At 44.5% G+C, this 16,582-nt stretch overlaps 1 protein-coding gene across 1 annotated transcript in view; it reads right to left on the reverse strand.

Annotated features, from left to right (window-relative positions):
- Positions 1 to 16,235, reverse strand: part of FLT1 (fms related receptor tyrosine kinase 1) — a 192,532-nt gene extending 176,297 nt beyond the window's left edge. The window contains exon 1 of the mRNA XM_004384145.3: positions 16,178 to 16,235. The gene's annotated coding sequence lies outside the window, so the exon portion shown is untranslated. The remainder of the gene's footprint in view (positions 1 to 16,177) is intronic.
- Positions 16,236 to 16,582: the final 347 nt, after the last annotated feature.

Raw genomic sequence — 16,582 nt, forward strand, 5'->3', positions numbered from 1 at the left:
CATGCACAGTTCAGTGACATCGACTACGCTCTTCCAATTGTGCTGCTAGTCTCACTTTAGATGAAGGCTTACAGAACAAAATAGTGTCTCAATTAACAGTTAGAAGCGCAATTTCAATAAACACACACAGTATATGCAAGATTAAATATAGAACGCTTGGCTTGGAAGGGATGGATGTTTTGTGGAGTTGTGAATCTTTTGTCAGTTGGGTCGTCCTCTTTGGAACCATTGTGCTACGAGATCTAGCCAGTGAGAGAATGTTTATAAATCAAAGAGCATTTGGATAAAGAGTTGCATTATTAGGAGGAGTAGTAATATTAATAAAAGGCTTAGCTTGTCTTAACATCACATTTCTAATCTGTACATTATTTAGGATTTTACACATTTCAGTTCCGCCAAAGGCATCCTCTGTACTTTTGTGAAATAAACAAGCGTTAGTATGAAGACAGTACAGAATGAATAGGACCTACTATTTAAAATCTGAAGTTTTCTCTATTCTACACGGCCTTAGGATTACGATTTGACCTAGAATCAAATATTTTACCAAAGAATCTGTGTCTACTACTATTCAATGCCCAAGTCCCAGTCCTCTGTAGAAACAGTGACAGCAAGTCTCCGAGTTTTGTGGATACCTTGTCTCTATGTCCCCGTGGAGTCCCTTAGGGAGGGAAGCATCACAGGGAGGAAGATACGGGAAATATTTTTTATCAATTCCAAAATAGTCTGCCATGCAATGGTTATGCATAAGAATGGGAATTGGAACTTTTAATTTTAGTTTAAGCTTATAACTTGTCATGTGGCAAATAATCTTCTGACACACACACACTTCTTCTTTCTGGGAAAAAAAAACCTGAATATATCATGGAGCTGTTGCAATGCTATTAAGTAACCATAAAAATGCATCTTGCTCAAGTTTTACTTTTGAATGCAAAAAAAAAAAAGCCTTTACTTTTTTTTTTTTTATAATAAAATTAAGAAAAAAGGCTGGCAGGCAGGCAGGCACCTCATCACTATAGCTCTCAGTGCAAGAAAAAGCCAAAACATTTTGGTAGCCAACCCAAAGTTTTATCTGTTCTCTTCACTTACGCTTCAACTAGCATGTAGATTTGCAACATCTATAGTATATAATTTGTAGAATCTATTGTGAATAATGACAGAATACCATTTGCTTTGCATGTAAAAATAGGGGAGAAATAAAATGAAATGGATGGCTGAGTGTGAGATCAAGTTCTTATGCTAATTTTAAACTGTCTTTGATACATTTATGACATCCTACATAGCAAATTTTTCTGGAGTACTTTTGACTGTCTACAAAGGAGATGTTTTAGATGTATTCACTAAGAGGAAAGTTGAGACAATTCCTGTCTTTGCAAGCAATAATATATACAAACCCTCCGACCTTTGAGATTTAACTGGCCCAGAGTGTGTAATACAGTTATCCATCATAGGGAAATTGAGTTTTTGAAAGCTATGTTCGCGTGCTTTTTAAGGCTCATTAAAACTATCCTATTGACAAAACCAATTTCCTCCTAAATTAAACAATTTAAAATAAAAGAAATTTTCATTATACATATTTTGGAGACTAATCCTGCTTACCCAGTGGGGTAGGCAAGGTGAGGAAACAGTTCTTTTTTTTTTAATTTGGGGTCCCTTTAATTTTCATGTTTTCTTAAGACTCAATTTACATAGTAAATATTTGTCACTGTGTGCCTTCTTACGATTTTAAAAGCATATTTTTGATCTTATTTCATATGGAATTATTGTTATACAAGTTTTGCTGAGGGTCAAGTTTCTGGAAAGAAAAGTAACCTATTAAAAGCAGTATACTTCTACCAGAAGCATATAAATTTTTTTTAAAAAAAGAATTTACTGACTACTTCTCACTTATTCCTCCTTACAAATATCCATGGAAGACTTTAAGAATCACTTTTACCCAAACCCTAAGGAATCTCTTTGGTTTTAATTCTCAGGATATTTTACTCCCACACCTTCCTTACTCTATCTAGAACTTGATTTCTAAGTATTAGCCTTTTTTATATTATCCAAGCTATCACATCTCTGACAGAGAAAAAACAAAAAGCAAATTCTGTTACACCAGTTGGCCACCAACCTAACAGGCTTTAGAATAACTTATGAATCAATTCATTCTGGAGGAGAAACGTAAACCACAAAATAGAAGTTACATAAAATCAGAAGGAATAACTCTGTGGAAATGTAGTAAGATCCCCAGTATCAGAGCTGGCCTCACAAAGGTTAAACCACCACTTTCCAGGGATGAGATTAATGAACTGGGTTAAGGGTTGAACTCCTGCCCAAGATTCTAGGAGGCTGGAAACTCGCTTCCCTCATTTATCTGTTCTTCTTATCTCTCTCTTATTGCCAGCCAACCCTGGTGTCTCTTTCCATTACATTCCCTACGTGGCCCCTTTCCCTCATCCCTTCATCTCGATTTTGCCAATCTTTAACCTCAGCATTTATTCTCTCATTTAATATTCTGAACCTATACTAAGACAAAAAACAAAAACAAAGCAAGCAAGCAAGCAAACAAAGGCAGCTGTCGAGTTGATTCCAACTCACAGAGACCCCAGGTGTGTCTGAGCAGAACTGTGCTCCAGAGTTTTCAGTGGCTGAGTTTTCAGAAGTAGACTGCCAGGTCTTTCCTCTGAGGCACCTTTGGGTGAAGTAAAGGGTCCTACAGTCCATCTTCTTGAAAGACTTTCAGCCTCAAGCTCTTAGACAGATGTCATTTAGAAGGAGGGTAAGTACCATGAAATGTGGAAGATAATCTAAATAAAAAATAGAGATCTCCCCCAAACTATCTATACTTTGCTTTAGGGTAGTAACAAATTCTTCACTACGATAAGTAATTTGCCTCAGTAAAACTCACAGTTAAACTCACAAAATAAGATATTTCATTCAATAGTAAAGGGAGCCCTGGACGTGCAACAGTTAGGCACTCAGCTGCTAACCAAAAGGTTGACTGTTCGAACCCACCCAGCAGCTCCACAGGAGAAAGACCTGGCGATCTGCTCCTGTAAAGATTACAGCCTAGGAAACCCTATGGGGCAGTTCTAATCTGTCACATGGGTTTTTTATGAGTTGGAATTGACTTGACAGCACCTAACAACAAATTCAATAGTAAACATAGAAAAAAAAAAGTTGCCATTGAGTCGATTCCATGTGACAAGAGTTTGGAACCTTTCAGTTAGCAGCCAAGCTCTTAACCACTACACCACCAAGGCTCCTACAGTAAACACATATCACAATAAACACAGTCCTATTTAAACTTTAAATAAAATATAAGGATTAAGTGACAATACCCTGAACCCCTTCTAAGTGAATATGTTAAGAAGTTGTGAAATAAAACCGTCTTCTACGTATGCCTGAACTCAAGTTGGAAGTTGGGCATAAACCTAGAATGATCACTGGTTATGAAATTGGCATCTGGAGAATTATATTCAGTATAATCTGTGTTTTTCCTTAGGAAACCATGGCAGAAAATACAGTACTCCACCAAGTTGTATGAAAATATATTTCTTAAAAGAAATCTCCCCTTTCCAATGGCAAGAGAATGGCTCCAGCCCAGCAACTCCGTGCCAGTCTGTTTGAACTAGAAAGCACATTGAAAAACAAAACAAAAAACTTTATTTCTCCACTTTAGAAAGTAACCCCTGAGAAGAGATATATCTGGATACAGCATCACTAAGCTTAATGTCAGTCCAGAAAGGCTAACGCAAAACATACATTCTTGAAAATGAATATTTGTGCTTTTTTTCTCAATTTTCCTTTTCACTTCTGAGTGACTTCGTACGGCCAATACTGTCTACAGGTTATTTTTCATTTACCAATTTTGAGGACAGGGGATGAGATGGGGAAATGAGTGGTAGAACATTTTCAATTTGTACATAAGCGCTGTGTGTCAAATATTCCCTAGCCCTAGCCCTCACTAAGTGATACATTCAAGGGGTGGAAGGCAAATTGGAAAAGGAAGGTGAGAGCCGTAGCACAACTAGAGTAATGTAATCAATGTCATTGAATTGTACATGTAGAAATTGTAGAACTGGTGTATGTTTTGCTGTGTATATTCTCAACAACAACTAAATAACTAAAATTTAAAAAGCTATTGATTCACAAAGTCCAGACCAAAAAAACCCATTGCCGTCGAGTCGATTCTGACTCACAGCGACCCAACAGGACAGAGTAGAACTGCGCCACAGGGTTTCCAAGGAGCAACTGGTGGATTCAGGCTGCCGACCTTTTGGTTAGCAGTTGAGCTCTTAACCGCTGTGCCACCAGGGCCCCAAAGTCTAGGGCAACACCATTCCCCAGTGTCCATACAATTTTTTTTTCCTCCAGTTCTAGCAGATTTCCCTGTGGAGAAGATTTTGAATCTATAAAAATGTCCAAAGAACAACAGAGAGCCAAAATCTTATCCAGCAGCCATTAAGCGGAAAAGAGAGTTAAACAGCATTTCCCCGAAAGAAAATAACGCCATTAATCACAGACAAAAAGCTGTAGCGAGAGTTTACGTCACCTTTTCATATTGTTTGTTGGCCACCCCCTCTAACATACCCCTGCCTTCCCATCTGTTTACAGATATTTTTCATTCCTCTCATGCCAACTTAGTAAAAGAAAACAATAAAAATGAAACAGTATTTATATATCACCACTCCATATAATTTCTATCCATGCATCCATGTATCCATCTGAGCACACTTTCCAGCTGTTTCTTTGGAGCAAAAGATACAACCGGCCAATAGGTGGCTGAAGAGGATCTTTCTCTGACTCTGATAAATATAACCATGTTCTGGTATTACAAAGTGTCCCTCTCCAAGTGATAGATCAAGGAAGAAGCAAAACACGGTCTTCTCTTTCTTGAGTTCTTGCAGGTTTGACTATTTGAAAGAATGATCTCAGAAGGAAGAAAGTTACAAGGAGCAACAGGGTGTAAAGAAATGCTTCCATTTTTGATACAGTTTGAGGGTCTTCCGGTCAAACAGCAAAAGCAAAGCATGTGGTTGTTGCCACCTCAGATTGAAAAGTAACTCCTCTAGGAAAATGCGCTCGGGCAGCTGTCTTTTTCTCACAGATTTATTATTGTGATGTGCCCTCGAGTTGATGATTCCAACTCGTAACAACCGCAGGTGACAGAGTAGAACTGCCCCATAGGGTTTCCAAGGCTGTAAATCTTTCGAGAAGCAGCCTGCCACATCTTTCTCCCGTGGAGTAGCCAGTGGGTTTGAACCGCCGATTTTTCAGCAGCCTAGCACTTAAACACTGCAGCACCAGGGCTCCTTAAATTCTCATTGCTTTTCCTTAATTCCTAGATTTTATCATTCTAGTTTTGGTAAATGTTGGTGGAAAGGGCACCAATTTTGAAATCCCAAAGATCTAAGTTTGAACGCTGGCCTGGTGGTCCCATAAGCATGTGACCTCAGCAAATCACCAGCTGTCTTTGAGCCTCAGTGACTCTGTCCATATAGCAAAGTTAAAGCATGCAAGTTATTGACTGGATTACTTGAGCTAACATATATAAAGCGCCTCATGCATTGAAGATGAAGGATCCCTGCTGGTGCAGTTGTTAAAACACTTGGCTGCTAACTGAAAGGTCAGCGGTTCGAACCCAGCCGCTACGTGGGAGAAAGATGTGGCAGTCTGCTTTTGTAAAGATTTACCGCCCTGGAAACCCTATGGGGCAGTTCTGCTCTGTGCTATGGGGTTACTATGAGTTGGAATTGACGCAAAGGCAACAGGTTTGCATTGAAGATGCTCATTATCGCATTCCTTCCCTTCCCCTTTTCTTTGGAGACATAGTTTAGTGCCCTCACCCCTGTTCACGTAGCATCTGCCTTCAGGGTCAAACACACATCAGGGGCCCTCCCTCAGGCACTCCAGTTTCATTAAGGAAAAGCTTCAAGTTCTTTGAGGTTGCTGGGATCTCAAAGGTGCTCAAAGTACAAATATGATTCCTGGAAACAATCTGGTAGACAGTAGTCCCAGCTCTGTTAGCTGACCTGCCTGAGGAAAGCTTTCACAGCATCAAAGCGCTGACCTCGTCCCGCCCTTCTGCGTTATCTCAATTATTTTAAAGCCACAAATAAGAAGGCAATTTGGAAGCCCACATGAAATTATGTTCTTAATGGTCCTGGGGAGCCTTTCCTCACGCATTTTCCTGACTAATTTTTTGGAAGGTCCTTGAATACCTACAACCCAGGTGATGAGGATTCTGTTTTAATAGATGCTGCCCTGATATCTGCGGCACACAGCAGTGGAATCTCCCATGGCCACTTCAAGTCGGGTAGCAGTGGCTTCACACATTCCTTGGAGGCGGCGAAACTCCAAGCGCCAAATAGTTTTGAAAGAAGGGAAGAATGAGCAGATTTCCCTCTCTGCTTTGGTCCTGCTCTCCTCTTTCATTTAGGTTATGAGACAGTGGTTAAGAGGGAGGTATGGAGTCTGACAGAATCAGATTCAAATCATTCCAGCTTTCCAGACCACTTCTGTGATCTTCGGAAAAGTACTGAAATGACCTAAGCTTCAGTCTCCTCACATTTACGGGTATTGTGCCAACTTCTAAGGAGCTCTGGTGGTACAGTGGTTAAGTGCTCGGCTGCTAACCAAAAGGTCGACAATTCAAACTCACTAGCAGCTCCATGGGAGAAAGATGTAGCAGTCTGTTTCTGTAAAGATTTATAGCCTTGGAAACCCTGTGGGGCAGTTCTACTCTGTCCTATAGGGTTGGAATCAACTTGACAGCAATGGATTTGGTGCCTACCTCTTGGGACTGAGTAAAATAGCCCCTGTACTCATTGCCGTTAAGCTGATTCTGACCCATAGCAACCCCATGTGACAGAGTAGAACTGCCCCATAGGGTTTATTTGGCTGTAATCCTTATAGGAGCAGATCACCAGGCCTTTCTTCTGCAGCATCAACAGGTGAGTTTGAACCTCCAACCCTTAGGCTAGTAGTCAAGTGCAAACCATTTGTGCCAACCAAGGATCTTAAAACCCATAAGGAGTTTAAGAATATCAAAATTATGACTGCTTAGTAGTACTCCCAGAGATTGGATTAGAACCTTGGTTTTCCTTGTGTTGAGTGTCTCCAATGCTCAGGGCGCTTCATAGAGGTCAGTGCAAGCAATCCTCTTAATAACCATCCAACATGTTAACTTTGCTGTATGGACTGAGACACTGAGGCTCAGGGACATCTGGTGATTTGCTGAAGTCACACACTTATGGGGCCACCAGGCCAGGATTCAAACCTAAGTCTTTCACTGAATGATGAAAGACCATGTGGAGAGAGAAGCCCACTGACAGCCAGCACCAACATCCCACTCACAATGCCAGGTGACTAGCGCTGTATGAGAGGCCCAGGTAAGACCGGCAGAAACACTGCCCAGCTGAGCCTAGCCCATGTTTCTGACCCACAGAATCATAAGAAATAATGGATCATAGTTTTAAGGTGCTAAGTTTTGGGAAGGAGCCCTGGTGGTGTAATGAGTGGTTAATCGCTCAGCTGCTAACTGAAAGATCCTCATTCAAACCTACCTGCGGCTCTGTGGGAGAAAGATGTGGTAGTCTGCTTCCATAATGATTACAGCCTTAGAAACCTTATGGGGCAGTTCTACTCTGTGCTACAGGGTCGCTATGAGTTGGAATCGACTCAACGGCAAAGGGTTTGGTCTTTTTTGGTTTAAGTTTTAGGGCAGCTTTGTGTGAAGGAGATGCTCTTTCTGTATTTGAAAATAAAAGTATCAAAGTGGAGCTCACACACTATCAGGCCTTAACTGTCCCATGGGTTCTCCTCAGATGCTCTCCGGGAAGGGGAAGCAGCTTGGGGTCTTGGTGTTACACATGAAGGGTCAGGGCACCTGAGGTTCTGCATGATGGTAGGCCAGCTCATCTCTCACTGGGCAGTGACTCTTATCACGAATGGGCACAGAGCCCCAACACATCACTGAAGCCAGCAGGACCATACTGTTCCAACAGGTGGAATTCAGCCAACCAGGTGGGAGATGCTGATTCCGGCAGAGGAATACAGAGCCAGAGACTCAGAGGGTTTCAGCCAGCATTTCGCAGGGCATACTGGAGGGAAGCAGGGCTGGACCAGGCATACGGTGCCCAGGACAAGCCAAAATATGGCATCTTTCAAAAGTACTTGCTAAATATTCACCAATATCTAGATAGAGGGAAGGGAGAGCACTGTGTTGTGAGGTAAGGCAGACAGGGAAGACTCTCAGTTCTATTGTCTAAACCAGCAATTCAGCTCTGGCTACAAAGTTACCACAACTGGCAAAACAGACTCACTCTCGTCCAAGGGCGATTTAGCCACATCTATGGGTAGCACCCCTGGTGACTCAGTGGTTAAGCGCTGGGCTGCTAACCAAAAGATCAGCAGTTTGAACCCAGACCTGACGATCTGCTCCCCTAAAGATTACAGCCTAGAAAACCCTACGGAGCAGTTCTACTCTGTCACATGGGATCACTATGAGTCGGAATCTACTCAATGGCACACCCCCCCCCCACCACAATAGTATTTTGGAAGTGAAAGCCTTGTAGAACTTCTATTTATGGTTAAAACATATACATTTAATGCCATTTTTACTATTTTTCACCAAGTCCATATTTTCTAAGACCTTGATCTTGCAACCCATGATCTTGTTAACCGTGGTATGCCTCAAGACCACAAGTTCTGTTGTTCATGAGTGATGACTTGACCTTGATTACAGGCCCAACCAAAGTCTAAAACTTTGTTTAAAAAAAAAAAAAAGGGTCTCCAAGTAGAATCCAGGTATCCCAGAAGAAGACAGGGCACAATGACAACATGGGAGCCAAAAAAGGCTCCTGGCGGGGCCAGGTCTAGAAAGCATCTTGGCCACAGGTAAAAGGTTATAATCAGGGTGTTGTTGCTGGGTGCCGTCGAATTGATTTTGACTCATAGCGACCCCAGGTGACAGAGCAGACCTGCCCATAGGGTCTTCTAGGCTGTAATCTTTACGGGAACAGATGGTCAAGTCTTTTCTCCCTGGGAGCTGCTGGGTGAGTTGGAACCGCCGGTTAGCAGCTGAGCACTTAACCATTGTGCCACCAGAGCTCAACCAGGGTGTTAGCGAAGAGGAATAAGAGCCTGATTCCAGAACTGGCTATGTGTCCTTTAGACCAGTGCTTCTCAAGTTTTCATGTGCAAAGAAATCACCTGAGGGAAATACCGTTTCTGATGCATTCAGCTCCCGGGGACTGGATGCTGCTGGACCAGGGCCACACTTGGAGAAGCACCGCATGACTATGTGTGGGCTGGTGCAGACTGTGGGGTAGAGGAGCAGGTTAGGGAGGTACCAGCTTGAGCCCAAACTGTGCGATCCAGACTTTCAAGACCTTGTGTCACACCTGGCAGGATGAGCCTCCCAGGAACCTATTGCATGAAAGGTTGAGGGGACTTCATCCTAAAGAAACAGGAAGCTAGGCGGACCAGCCTGGTCCCACAACAGAGGCTCCTACTGTAACAGAGAGCTGATCCCAACAAGGCCAGGTCTCTGCCTTTCGGGTTTGCCCCCCAGCCCAGCACCCCAGCACTCTGGGTTGGGTCTTTGAGAAGGCGAATGAGTCACACTGTAAACACTGAAAGTGTAACTGTCTCTCAAAATTGTGCAAGATTCCCAGACACCCTGCTAACTCAGAACTGAAGGCGCTCCTGGAGTCCACCTCTCGGCCAAAGATTAGACAGGCCTATAAAACAAACAATAGCACGCGTGAGGAACATGCTTCTTAGTACCATCAAGTAGATGAGACCACATTGGCAACACCTGCCCAAAAGCAAAGACAAGAAGGTAGAAAGGGACAGGAAAACTGGACAGATGGACACGAGGAACCCGGGGCGGAAAGGGGGAGAGTGCTGACACATTGCAGGGATTGCACTCAATGTCACAAAACAATTTGTGTATAAATTTTTGAACGAGAAACTAATCTGCGCTGTAAGCTTTCACCTAAAGCACAAGAAAAGTTAAAAAAGAAAAAAAAATTGTGTAAGATCCTGATGAAATGCTCCAGCATCTCATTAACAGTCTAAGCCAGAACTTGTACCCAGAACCAAATCACAGCTCAGAGGCCCCGGCGAAGCATTATGGCAAAACACGAGGACAGTCTGTGGGATGGCTGGCTTTTTGCTTCAAAAGTTGAAGATCATAGTTGATTTCACTACAGAGGACAGAGATCCTCTGTTGAGAACAGACCCCCTAAGGCCCCACAGTAACTGAGGCCACGTGGCCAGGCGGGAGCACGTTCATATATGGGAATAAATTCATATCCAGCCCTGAGAGAGTTCTTCGAAATGAATTTTCCAGTTGCCATCGAGTTGATTCCAACTCATGGTGACCTTCATGTGTGCCAGGGTAGAACTGTGCTCCACAGGGTTTTCAACTGCTGATTTTCAGAAGCAGATCCCCAGGCCTTTCTTCCCAGATGCCTCTGGATGGATTTAAACCGCTAACCTTTCAGTTAGCAGCAGAGTGCATTAACCCGTTTGCACCAACCAAGGACTGAAATAATGGTATAGCTATATACTCATCCATTCCCTTAGTCACTCATTCATTCATTCCAATACTTACTGAGGGCCTCCATGCCAGGTGTGAACTTAGGTTCCAGGGATATAAAGACAACTAAGACATGGTCTCCCCCCCCCAGAGAGAGAGGACACAGACACATAAGCAAAATACTGACAATATAAGGTGACAGGTACTGGGGGAGCAGTACATATAAAGGGCTTTGGGGTAACAGAAGAAAGCACTACTTCTGCCTGGGGGCTCCAAAGAAGAGCAGAGCACTGGTGACTTCTGAGCTGAATCTTGAAGGCAGAGGAGACGCAGATGCAGAGGGAGGAAAAGGGTCTCGCAGGCAGGCAGACAGCGTGAACACGCAGTGGTGAAAGTGCAAAGCCCAGCTACAGAATGGGGAGTAACTGGTATAACTGGAGTAGGGTCTGCGTTGGGACACAGGGTGTATGGAGGGTAGCAGGGAAAGAGGAAGCTAATACCACAACCACAGCAATTTAGACCACAGCAGTTCAAAAGAAGGGTCCCAACTCCTCACAAGGAAAATTAAGCCTTTAACCAAATCTCTCAGTGTACTACTAAGCAGCCAGACTTTTGATATTATTAATTGAAACCCCTTATGGATTTTAAATAAGGAGCCCTTGTGATACAATGGTTAAGTGCGGGGCTGTTAACTGAAAGGTTGGCAGTATGAATCCACCCAATGGCTCTGCAGGAGAAAGACCTGGCGTTCTGCCTCCATAAAGATCACAACCAAGAAAACCCTATGAGGCAGATCTACTCTGTCACATGGGGTCGCTACGAGTCGGAATCGACTCAATATGCTTTCTTGGTGGTATGAGGTTCCCATGTGTCTCTGCTCGCTTCTCTGTTTTATATCTCAAAAGAGATTGCATTAAGACACTGATCTTGTCAACCTCAGCAGTATAACTTCATCACAGTGATAGAATTTATAACACATGAGGAGATCACATACAATCTCATCATAGTGGTCGAGTTTACAACACATAAGGAAATCACATCAGAAAACACAATCATGCAATACTGGGAATCATGACCTAGCCAAGTTGCTACACACACTTTTTGGGGGACACAATTCAATCCATGACAGCACCCAACAACACAACAACATGGGTTTTAAGGTCCCTCGGTGGTACAAATGGTTTGCACTAAATGACTAGCTTAAAGGTTGGAGGTTCAAACCCTCCCAGTAGTGCCAGCAGAAGAAAGGCCTGGAGATCTGCTTTCATAAAGAAAATTTTACATTTGAAATAGATGCCAGAGTTTAGAAACAAATTTTAGCACTGTAATAATGTCATTCAATAGATATATATATATAAGCATCTTCATTCTGTTTGGGATAGAGGAAATACAAAAATTAAGAAGAAATATCATCTGTAGTCCGAGTACCAGGTTCAGATTCTGGGTTCACAACTAACCAGCTGTTGACCTGGAAAAAAAAAAAATCACTGAACTTCTCTGAGCTACTTTTCTCATCTCTGAAATGAGTAGGTTGGGTCTGTGAGGTTCCATCTTGTTCTTACAATGTATGGGTGTCTGTAAGACAAGATCAAGTCTCTCAAGGAACTCAACACCAAGGGAAGGAACAGGAATCAGAACTGGCTGCTAGGTATCGAGGTTTACCAAGAGTGATGGGAAATCCCCAGGAATTCTTGACTTCTTCCCACATCCGGCCCAGCAGCAATGCAGGAAATCTAGTCCACTATCTTCAGCAGACTCAATGGAACCATTTCCTTAATGAAACCTCCTGCAGCCCCGTATGCTAAGCCAGAGCTTTCCTTTCAAGCCCCCCTCAATTACCCCATTCCTCCCATTTCCTTTCTCTCCCTCCGTCTGATATAAAACCCAGTAATTTAATCAGCAGCATGCAATTTTTGCAAGCCACCCAAGTGCACGAAAATCAACAAGGATCCTGGAAAGCAGCCGGCAGATCTTGCCATGGCTTACAAGCCTCTCCAGCATACAAAGGTCAATGGAACAGAATGGATTGTTCTGTTCTATTAAATTGCTTAAACCAAATACAACAGATGTTTTTATGCTTCTAACTACTTGTGTTGTTGTTGTGTTCCTTCAAGTCAATTCTGACTCATAGCAATCTTACAGGACAGAGTAGAATTGCCCCATAGGTTTCCTAAACTGTAATCTTTATGGGAGCAGGTCGACAGGTCTTTTCTCCCTCGGAGCCAAGGTGGGTTCGAACCGCTGACTTTTCGGGTAGTAGCAAAGTGCTTAACCACTGCACCACCAGGGCTTTGGAAATCAATCATCTGTTCTAATTTCTGCATTTACATATGAAAATCAAAAATCCACTTCATGATCACTAGGAAAAGAAAAAAAAAACTACGTAGAATATCACAGACTTTCCAACTAGGAAAGAAAAAAATTGAACAAAGACTCGGCAACTCTCAATTTTAATAAAGTAAAAAGACTGAGGAAATAGAGTTCATCTGCAACATGATGAAATTTATTATTGGAAAGCTATGCAGGCTGCCAAAGGTGCTAAACAAATAACATTGCAAATATGCAACTTGTAAAAACAAAAAAAGTGTGGCTTCATAAACCTTTTCAAGAACAACAAAGATTGTTCTGCAAAACTGCCTTTACTATGAGAAGTTTATTATATTCCATTTGAAAATGGATATTATTTTCAGGTGCATTTTGATATACCTTAATATTGATGTGGGCTTCCCTCACAAAATTCACAATTTACAGATTTCCAATTAGTTCTAATAAATTGAGGAGCCCTGGTGGCTCAGTGCTTAAGAGCTTGGCTGCTAACCATCAGCCGCTCCTTGGAAACCCTAGGGGACAGTTCTACTCTGTCCTATAGAGTCGCTATGAGTCGGAATTGACTTGACGGTAACGGGTATAATAAACTGTAAATGTCAGCGGCTCAAGAACACAAGAAAAATAAGGACAGAAGAAAAAGGGTCTCTGGCTTTAATCAAGGGTGTGGTACCTTCAAAGTAAGAAAATGAGGCTTGGAGATGGAGCAGCAAGGGCTGGTAGCCTTTATAAAGGAAGACAGTGCACTAGAGGACTTGAAAGTATCTGAATCATTGGCATCTTTTTATTTCCCAGGATATTTGGAAGAAGATAAATACATTCTTTAAAGGGACAATTGATTATCCATTTGTATTATGAACCTGTGGTTATCTTACATCACAGTGCGCGCACACTCGCAAACACGCACGATATTTATAACTGAGAAATCATCTTAAGGACTTATTGAGCAGACAGGAGGCCCCCAATAGTTGCAAGCAGACTCCCCATTTGTCCAAAGGGCACAAACCCGGCCCCTTTCTGGATACCCTTTCCCAGAGGCGCAGTCCTCCGCTCAGTGTGAAAGCCCGAAAACAGCATAGAAAGTAGGTAGCTGACGGTTTTACTGTGTGAGACGTTTGCTAATCAGCCGAGAAACCTGCAGTCTGCAAAGGCAGGCTATGCAATTGCAAACTCTGTAAGCCGCCCGGAACAAAGGGCCATCACCTCAGCAATGTTTGTTCCGCTTTCTTCCTAACTATGCATATATGCATTTTTTAAAAATCACAAGGGAGTGCCAAGATTTCTTTTAAATCTTGCCTCCTTTTAATAAAATCAAATCTAAGCGAAATCACCAAGAGGATCCCACCCACGTTTTGGGAAAACTTCCACAGATCCATGTTGCTTCTAGCCACAAATAGAACTATAGTTCACTGAAGTCAACCCCCCTTTTTTTTTTGAGATCTGAACATCATATTTAAAACCTTATTAAGGTTGAATTAATAAACATCAAGTATCAGTACTGGCAAATTATAGTGAAAATATTTCAAGAATCTCTGTAACATTTCTAAAAACTGACCATATTGTAGCCACAAAGAAAATATTAATGCATTTCTCAATGCAAAAACTGTGCCACAATGAAATACAGAAATTAATAAGAAAAGTTTAAAAAACAATAAAGACAGTTAATCATCTAGACAACCACATTTTCTGAAAGAAAAATAAAGTTGTACGTGTGTGAAGCAGAAAATCCAATAAAACATGTATTTCCTGCATCCCATTTTTTGGATTCACGTTAATTTACCTTTACACACTGGGCGTAACTTTGGCAAGTTAACTAAATTCTTAAGCAATTGTATTTCAATGTAAGTGACTTCAAAACAAAAATGCATTTGTGAAATAGAAAATACAATATTTCATTCAGATATTTGAGCAACTTTCCCAACTTACAGCAAATTCTCAGACTTTACAACTTCGTCCCGCCTCCCGGTTTTATGGGATCACCAATTTCATTGGAACTGTTACTTGTGCCTTCAAAATTGACGGAACAAGTGAGTCTTCCCACTGAGAAACAGTATTTAACGGTTACAGCCTTGGAAACCCTATGAGTCAGTTCTACTCTGTCCTACAGGGTCGCTACGAGTCGAATCGACTCGACGGCAACTTTTTCTTTTTTCCTTCTACGTTTAACAAGTTCTTTTTATTTGTTTTTTTTAATATGCTTAACTCTACCAACTTTCCTTCCTGGGAAACGTTGCAATGACTGATTTTACTTTATGTTACTGTATTTTGCTTCATATTTAATCTTTCTCCACGTTGCTTAAAAAGAAGGGCGCTGCGAAATCTGGCTCTCTGCGCCCAGGGGGACTGGACCAGAGGACACGGTCAGTTTGTCCCGCTGGGCAGAGATGGCGAGTCCAGGTCTCTAACTCTTCTCGGGCTTTGACCCCTCGGTGGGGCCACCTCCACACTAACTGCTCGCATAGTCTCCTGGCCCCCGAGGCTGTGCCGCTGGTTATCACTGTCCCCCGGCCAAGGCCGACTCCGCAGCGGAGCGGACCGCACCGATTCCTCTTATCGCATCTTTAGTCCACAGCGTCCGCCCTTTCTTAGCTCGGAATTCCAAGGCTAGGCTTGCAATTCCTAAACCTAACGGTCTCTAGCTCCTCGGCCGCCCTCGTCAGCCAGGGCCGTTCACGTCTAGAACCTGGCTGCACCGTTTGCCCGCTGGCTCCGGGCAAAGGCGCCACCGGCCGGCTGCGCGCAGCGCGCTAATCACGGCCGAGGCAAGAGGAGGCGCTGCCCAAGGTTCCCAGTGTCCCGCGGCGGGGCGAGGGATCACAGCGCTTGCCCGCTCCCGGGATCCCTCTGGTCCCCGCCAGGACGCGCCCCCTCCAAGATGGCTCTGCCCTTCTCTCTCTCAAGGTGATGGCCGATGCCCAATGTCGACAACAGCGCGCTCATCCCAGCCCGGCAGCCTCGGGGCGTTCCGGGCGCCGCTCCCCGGGCTCCGGAGGGCGCCTCGGCCCCGCACAGGGCGTCCGGGCGCAGGCTGAGTGCCCGGCAGGAGCTCGTGCCCGAGAACCTGCCTGAGGGACCGGCGAGCCCTCCCAGCGGGACCCGGTGCTGCGCCCCCGGCCAGGCGGGTGACACTGCAACGGGCCACCGCCGCACTCCACTTCCAGCGCCCGCCGCGCCGCTAAGGAGCGGGCACCGCGTCCGCAGGCGGGACCGCACCAGTTAGTCTTCCAAGTTCCCGGCGGCTCGCCCTCCCGGCTGTTGCCTCACCTCCTCGCTGGCCCCGGCCCTGCCCTCCCCGCGCAGGACCCAACCCCCGGCGCGCCTCACCTGCGAGAAGCAGCCCGCGGAGCAGTGCGCACAGCAGGACCGCTGTGTCCCAGCAGCTGACCATGGTGAGCGCGATGCGGCCTGCTTGCCCGGCGCCCGCGCTTCCCGCGGGCCCACAACCCCGTCGCTTGAGCCTGGCCCCGCGCCGCAGCCCTGCGCCCCGAGCGCCGGTCGCCGCCGCTCCAGCTGGGGGGACAAATCCCCTCTGCGGGTAATCCTCGCAGCCGAGCCCAGAGCCGCCCCGCGTCGCCGCCCCGCGTCGCCGCCGCCTCTGCTGCTGCTGCTGCTGCTGCTGCCGCCGCCGCCGCCGCCGCCGCCGCCGGTAGGAGCGCAAGGAGTGGCCGCCGCGCGCTCCCCGAGTCTCCTGCGGACCTCAACTCGAAGGAGCAGGGCGGGGGCGGCTTA

This window comes from Trichechus manatus, unplaced genomic scaffold, assembly GCF_000243295.1.
Source record: "Trichechus manatus latirostris isolate Lorelei unplaced genomic scaffold, TriManLat1.0 scaffold00118, whole genome shotgun sequence".
Lineage (NCBI taxonomy): Eukaryota > Metazoa > Chordata > Mammalia > Sirenia > Trichechidae > Trichechus > Trichechus manatus.